We start from the raw sequence: 6,414 nt of genomic DNA on the forward strand, positions 1-6,414 counted from the left end.
TCTGAACCCCCGACATGGGGAAGATCACCAGGGGATTACCCCTGCCTGGCTCCTGTCAGGTCTAGAGGCTCGAACCCAGGCCGGAGGATGCTGGCGGCGGCCGTTGCCGGGCAACACGATGTTTGTTGGCGCGGGGGCGGGGCGGGCGGTGACTCATCGCGGCGTGACGCGGACCGGCGGGCGCCGGGCGGGCTGGCGGGCAGCCCAGGGCTGGCGGCGACGAGAGTACTGCGGCGGGGGCGCAGCCGGGCAGGCCTGGGCTTTGGGTTGCTGCCTCAGTTTACCTTTTATATGAGTAAAATGAAGGCCTCGTTTTAGGAGTAACCTGCTCTGGTGCCTCCACAGACCAACCTTGAGTGTACTGCCTGCACAGAGTTCTGCGGCCTCAGTTTCCCCACTTATTAAAAGCAGGAGGAAGAGGCTACCTCCGGACCGGTTTGAGAATTCCATGTATCAAAAGTGAGTCAAAGGCTAGCACACCCCAAGAACCCAGCCCGTTCTCACAAGGAGGGGCAGGGTGTAGGTGCCGAGTCAATGGTTGTACCCGGCAGGATATGGCAGTCAGAGCAACGTGGGCACTCCCAAAAGTGAGTGTGGGTCATAGTTGCCATGGAAGTGACTGTGAAGGACACTTGTGGAAGCTGGAGCCGGCAGCACCTGCTGCGGGTGGCGTCCGGAGGGGGCCTGGGCATGAGTCATTATCCAGCAATGAGGCTGAGTCACAGGGCGGGGTCCCCCGGCACCTCCCCCCCCCCACCCCCCCACCCCCGCCAGCCGCTCCTACAAAGGACCTTTGAGAAGAGCTCCTCATCCCCACCCAACCCCAAGGCCCTCTCTGGTCTTAGTTGTGGGACCAAGACACTGTGGGCTGTCCCCAGGAGCCTGGCCTGGTATCTGCTACATATGTAAAAAGTCACCATCGGTGGCCTGGCATCCACAAAGAGGGGGCTTCCTGGCCCCTGAGTCACTGCCAGGACAGCAGAGGATCATTTTCGCAGGGCCCATGCACACAACAGGCTAATTGAGTCAGTCTGTCTAGTGCCCTCGGGGAAAGCGGGTGGTGGGGGCATCTATCTCCCTGTTTTTCAGGACCACTCCAGCCTGAGAAGGGCCTTCTCTCCTTGAGACCTTGGAGCCTTCTCAGCAGCGACACAGACAAGTATAACAGGCCTGGGGGCACCCAGAAGCCTCCACATGGGGGCAAGATTTAAGAAGGGGCCAGATACGGGACACATACCTTTAGTCCTAGCACTCAGGCAAGTCACTTTCCCTTTGTTCAAAGCTAGCCTGAGCTACATATTGAGGCCCAAGCCTGCCAGGAATGCAGAACCAGATTCCCATGAGTACCTGGAGAGAGCAACAGCCACTCTTCTTCCAGAGGACCCAGGTTCAATTCCCAGCACCCACATGGCTGCTGACAAGCATCTATAACTCCAGCTCCAGAGGCCCAGTCGTTCTCTTAGACATGCACACAGGCAAAACACCAGTATGTAATAATAAATAAATGTGAATGAATAAATAAAACTTTAAAGATTTAATAAAACATAAAAATTGATCAATGTGGGGTCTATTTTGTTTTGTTTTGTTTATGGCTGGGCATAGTGACTCACTTTTGAAACCCTCGGGAAGCAGAGGCAGGTGGATCTCCGTGAGTTCAAGGCCAGCCTGTTGGAATAGAGAGTTCTAGGACAGCCAGGGCTGTCTACACAGGCAGACTGGGGAAGCGGGGGTGGGGGTGGGGGTAGGGGCACATGTTTATTTTATGTGTATTGGAACTTTGTCTGCAAGAGTTGAAGTCAGGACCTCCGGAAGGGTAACCGGTGCTCTCAACTGCTGAGTCATATCTCCAGCCCCAACCAAAGTGTCTATAAACGGGTCTGGTGGCAACAAAACTGTTTTAAATGAAAGCTTTTTGGAGGTAAAATTCATGATGCTCCACAACTTTAATCCCAGCGCTTGGGAGGTGGAGGGAAGCCGATCTCTGTAACTTTGAGGCCAGCCTGAGAGAACTGGCTCCCATATGCATTCCCCCTGACCTCCACATGCTGTATGTACCCCCCCCCAATAAATAAATATTTTAAAACGTTCACACAGCACCGAGTTGATAATGTGTTGAGATGTGCCAGAACACACAGATGTGGGCAGAGCATCACCATACCTTGTGTTCTTTACTTTATTGGTTTATGCGGGGGCTGGTGAGGCCTCAGCTTAAGAATAAGTACTGTTCTTATAGAGGACTGAGCTCTGCACCCAGGCCCCCTCAGCCCACAGCAGCCCCAGCTCCATCCCGAAGGACTCTGATACCCTCTTCTGGCCTCCTGCATTCACGTGCGCATGTCTCCCCGTGTACACACAGTTTATTTGTACATATAAAAATATTGGCTGAACGTGGTGGCACGAGCCTTTAACGCCGGCACCTGGGGGACAGAGGTAGGTGATCTCTGTGAGTTCAAGGCCTGGTCGACATAGGGAGTTCCAGGACAGCCAAAGCTACATAGGAAAACGCTGTCTGAAAAAAAAAAAAAAAAAAAAAGAGAGAGAGAGAGAAAAGAGGAAACTTTTGAGACAAGCTCTAACCAAGTTTCCCAGGCTGACCCGAAACTCATTTTTGGGCCAGATTGACTTTGAACTTTGAAGCTTCCTGCCTCAGCACCCCCAGCAGCTGGATTCTGGGCACTCACACATCTGGCTTGGTGTGCACGTTTTTACACGGAAAGTGAAATGGAGCCGTTCTCAGGCAAGAGGCACTGACATGAAAGGGTGTAGTCACAGTAAATCCCTGGATTCCATCCCAGCCCCCACGGAAGGAAGGGAGGGAGGGAGAGAAATCCCCAAGGAAGCCAGTACTGAAGTTTCCAGTGAGGACAGGATGTGAGGCAGCACCAAGGAGCCACATGAGGACGAGGACAGATGGGACCCTAAGGCTTGGGCTTGCTGGCCCTGCTGCCACTGACCATATGATAATTAACTGCTTGAAATTCTGATAAGCAGCTGGGCATTTTAGGGTTCAAGAAGGAGGGTCAGGAGTTAGGGGTGAGCCTGGTTCCCACAGTGAAATATTTCCTCAAGACACTAACAGGCCTCCCTCTGGTGGTGGTGAATGTCTTTGATCCCAGCACTCAAGAGGCAGAGGCAGGCAGATATCGGAGTTTAAAGCCTGCCTGGTCTGCAGACCAAGTTCCAGAACAGCCAGCACTCCACAGAGAAACTATCCAAACGATCAAACAAGCAAGAGCACAAATACACCCTCTAAAATAATAATAATAAATGGAAATTAAAAGGCAAAACAAGGGTTGGAGAGATGGCTCAGTGGTTAAGAGCACTGACTGCTCTTCCAGAGGTCCTGAGTTCAAAGCCCAGCAACCACATGGTTGGCTCACAACCATCTATAATGGGATCCGATGCCCTCTTCTGGTGTGTCTGAAGATAGCAACAGTGTGCTCATATACAAAATAAATAAATAGATCTTAAAAGGCAAAACAAGCTGGGCTCCCAGCATTCAGGAGGCAGAGGCAGGTCGATCTTTGTGAGACCAGCCTGGTCTACAGAGTCCCAGGATAGCCAAAGCTTCACAGAGAAACCCTGTCTTGAAAAACAAAACAAATGACCAAAAACAAGGAAGATAACCTTGGTGCTATAGAAAGTCTAGGTTTTAGTGTATATTAAATGATACCTCAGTGTACCTGTCTAAAACGGTAAAAGCTGGCTGATGAGAAGGCTCAGAGGTTAGGGTCATTTGCCCGATGACTTGCGTTATCCCCGGGACCTAGAAGATGGAAGGAGACTTCTAAAAGCTGTCCTCCGACCGCCTCAAGCCTCTCTCAACAGCCCTGTGCCCACAGCCGCAGCCCCTCCTTGGCCGCTCCGTCCTCCAGTCTTTCCCACACTTCCTTGTGCTCCCCAGAGCTGTCAGAACAGCAAACTTCACGGAACTGTCTGCTACACGCCTGCCTTTGTCCCAGCGATGTGGGCAGGTTTCACGTTTGTCCTGTTCCTGGCTAACTACGGATCACGAGGGCTCAACAAATGCTCTTAATACACAGCATGGGGACCACAGTCCTTGCCCTGAAGGGCTGGGGCTTGAACTCCATGGTAGGGGTTGCCTGGCATGCAATGAGGCCAAGATTCAATCCCTGCTCGTGAGAAACAAAACAAAACAAATGCAAACCCTGGCCTTGGAGGAAATGATACAGGGCTACAGCTGACAGACAGGACAGGAGGAGTTCAAGGGCTACTTCAGATGAGGAAAAGGAAAAAAGAGGTGAGAGGAGGGGGAGGGGAAGAGAGGGGAGAGGAGAAGAGAGAAGAGACAGGAGACTGGAGAGATAGCTCTGTCCATAAAGCACTCACATAAGAACCCATATAAAAGGAGACTTGAGTTGATGAGAAATGACTCTGTAGGTACAATGCGCCTGGCACCATGCCTGTGTCCCGAGTTCCATCTTCACAGAGAAGGAGAAGTAACTCCTGCACGGTGTCCTCTGAGCACATACATATGTGAGAAAAATAAATAAAAAAATTTGAAAAGTCTCACCATGTAACCTTGGCTTACCTAGATAGAACTTGCTACGTGATCAGGCTGGTTCCAAACTCAGAGGCTCGCCTGTCTCTGTCTCCAGGGTGCTGGAATTTAAGGAAACTGTAGAAAAGAAACAATCATAACAGCTGGGTTGGTGGCACATGTGTGTGATCCCAACTTGGGGAAATGGAGACCAAAGGACTTCTGGGGCTCCCCAGGAAGCTAGCCAAGCCACTGTGGTCGAAAGCCAGTGGTAGACATAGTAGTGTGGGCCTTCAGTCCCAGCACTATACAGACCTCTGGCGGAAGGAACAGCTTATGCCAAGGCCTGACAGCAGGACAGAGGGAGATGTCGGCAACGGAGGAAATAAGGGCCCGCAGGGTCTGTCCGGGTGAACAGTACAGGGCCTTGTGCAAGTCCTTGCCTTAAGTTCTGAGGAGCAGCTTTGGGTGGTCCAAGCGCCCCCTGGTGGCCACGAGAGAACAGCGGGAGAAGGCGAGAACATGCAGGTAGCGAATGGACTTTGATCCAGAGAGTTGAGGGACACCTTGAGGGCTCTGGGGGGGTGGGGGGGGGAGGGTACAGGATTCGACATGCATACACATGGAACAGCAAACCAAACTTGAAAATTTGCTGCACCTTTCTAAAGGTTTTGGTCTCCGCAACTGGGAGCATGGTGCTGCTGTTACTGCAGACAGCGCAGGGGGCAGAATTTGGCTAGACACTGCACAGCCAGCATCCTTCTAGCCCTATGTGTCTCCACCCGAGCCCCACATGGATACAGAGAAGGCAGCCCCTTACTTCCCGGATGTTCCCTAAGTGTGCGAGCCGCATGCTTTTGAGCACCCGTGAGCGACGCCCAGAGTTACTGACCCAGGAACTCTGGGATGCTGAAGCCCAGAGCGTCACATTTGGGTCCTCAGGGAGACCCAACGGCTGGGAAGCTCGCAGGACATAATCGGGAAGAAACGGGAGCCTTCGGGACAGCGGCCCAGGCACGGGCTTGCCTACCGCTCCCTTTCTGCCCTGAGCTCCTGAGGGGATGACAAACGGAACGTAGACTGGTCACCATGCTAGCAGTCAGAAATTCTCTCCCTGGACATTAACCGGTTCCGGAATGCATAGGCGCCTGCCTAGGTTCTGAGAACAGACTACAGGAAGAGAAGGCAGACGTTCCGAGAAAAGTCTTAGAGTGAGCCTGGAGCAGACCTCACTTCTAGGGGTGGGGTGGGGTTATTTCGGAAGAGACTTTTCATTATTTTAGCTCTGGAGGGTAGGAGGAATTCCCAGACTGGGCGCGAGGTCGAGGCAGAGTCCTCATTTACAGTGGGAGGGAAAGCTCACTGAAGGGCAGCCTGACCCAAAACCAGAACGCTAGAGTCTGCTGCCCCCTACAGGACACTAAGCAGGTAGCAAACCCCAGCTGGGAAAAGGACAGAAAAACAGACTCCTTGCCGGCAGTGACTGTATCACTTAGAGTTAAGAGGCTTGCCTCTTTGCAACTCAGTGGTCCACCTGTGAATAGGACAATATCCCCTTCGCTGACTTTGCTAGTTTGACTCTGACATGTCAGTCTTTGTAGATCTGAGGGAAAAATCCAAAATGAAGTTGAGGAACCTGTCCCAGGGTTGTCTCTCAAACTGAGGAGTGAGTAAATAGGTGAGGAACAAACAGACGCCATGTATCCCAAGGGCCACACTCCCAGGTTGGCAGCAATGCCTGTAATCCCAGCACTTGGGAAGTGGAAGCAGATCAGAGGTTCAAGATCAGTCTTGACTTAATGGAAGGGGGACAGGAAAAGGACATAGTGGCATTAACAAAGCTGACCTCTTCTCTGGAGGCCCAATTACTATTACGTGTTTTGTTTTATTTTAAGATTTATTTATTTATTTCA

At 51.9% G+C, this 6,414-nt stretch overlaps 2 long non-coding RNA genes across 13 annotated transcripts in view; one reads left to right on the plus strand and one right to left on the minus strand.

Moving 5' to 3' along the window:
* Nucleotides 1-1,559, plus strand: part of LOC102548759 (uncharacterized) — a 7,531-nt gene extending 5,972 nt beyond the window's left edge. The window contains exons 2-3 of one of the 11 annotated variants that reach the window (XR_010060175.1): nt 346-459; nt 552-1,559. This is a non-coding gene — a long non-coding RNA (uncharacterized LOC102548759). The other 10 variants (XR_010060173.1, XR_010060172.1, XR_010060174.1 and 7 more) reach the window with 10 other exon arrangements.
* Nucleotides 1,560-1,662: 103 nt separating this feature from the next.
* On the minus strand, nt 1,663-5,136 carry LOC120098490 (uncharacterized). Of its 2 annotated transcripts, XR_005496716.2 has the most exons (4): nt 4,817-5,136; nt 4,351-4,639; nt 3,684-3,766; nt 1,663-2,509 (listed from the first exon to the last, which is right to left on the minus strand). It is a non-coding gene; the product is annotated as an uncharacterized LOC120098490 (long non-coding RNA). The 2 variants fall into 2 exon arrangements; XR_005496715.2 differs by having other exon boundaries at nt 4,351-5,125.
* Between the last annotated feature and the right edge of the window lie 1,278 nt (nt 5,137-6,414).

This window comes from Rattus norvegicus, chromosome 19 (assembly GCF_036323735.1).
Source record: "Rattus norvegicus strain BN/NHsdMcwi chromosome 19, GRCr8, whole genome shotgun sequence".
Lineage (NCBI taxonomy): Eukaryota > Metazoa > Chordata > Mammalia > Rodentia > Muridae > Rattus > Rattus norvegicus.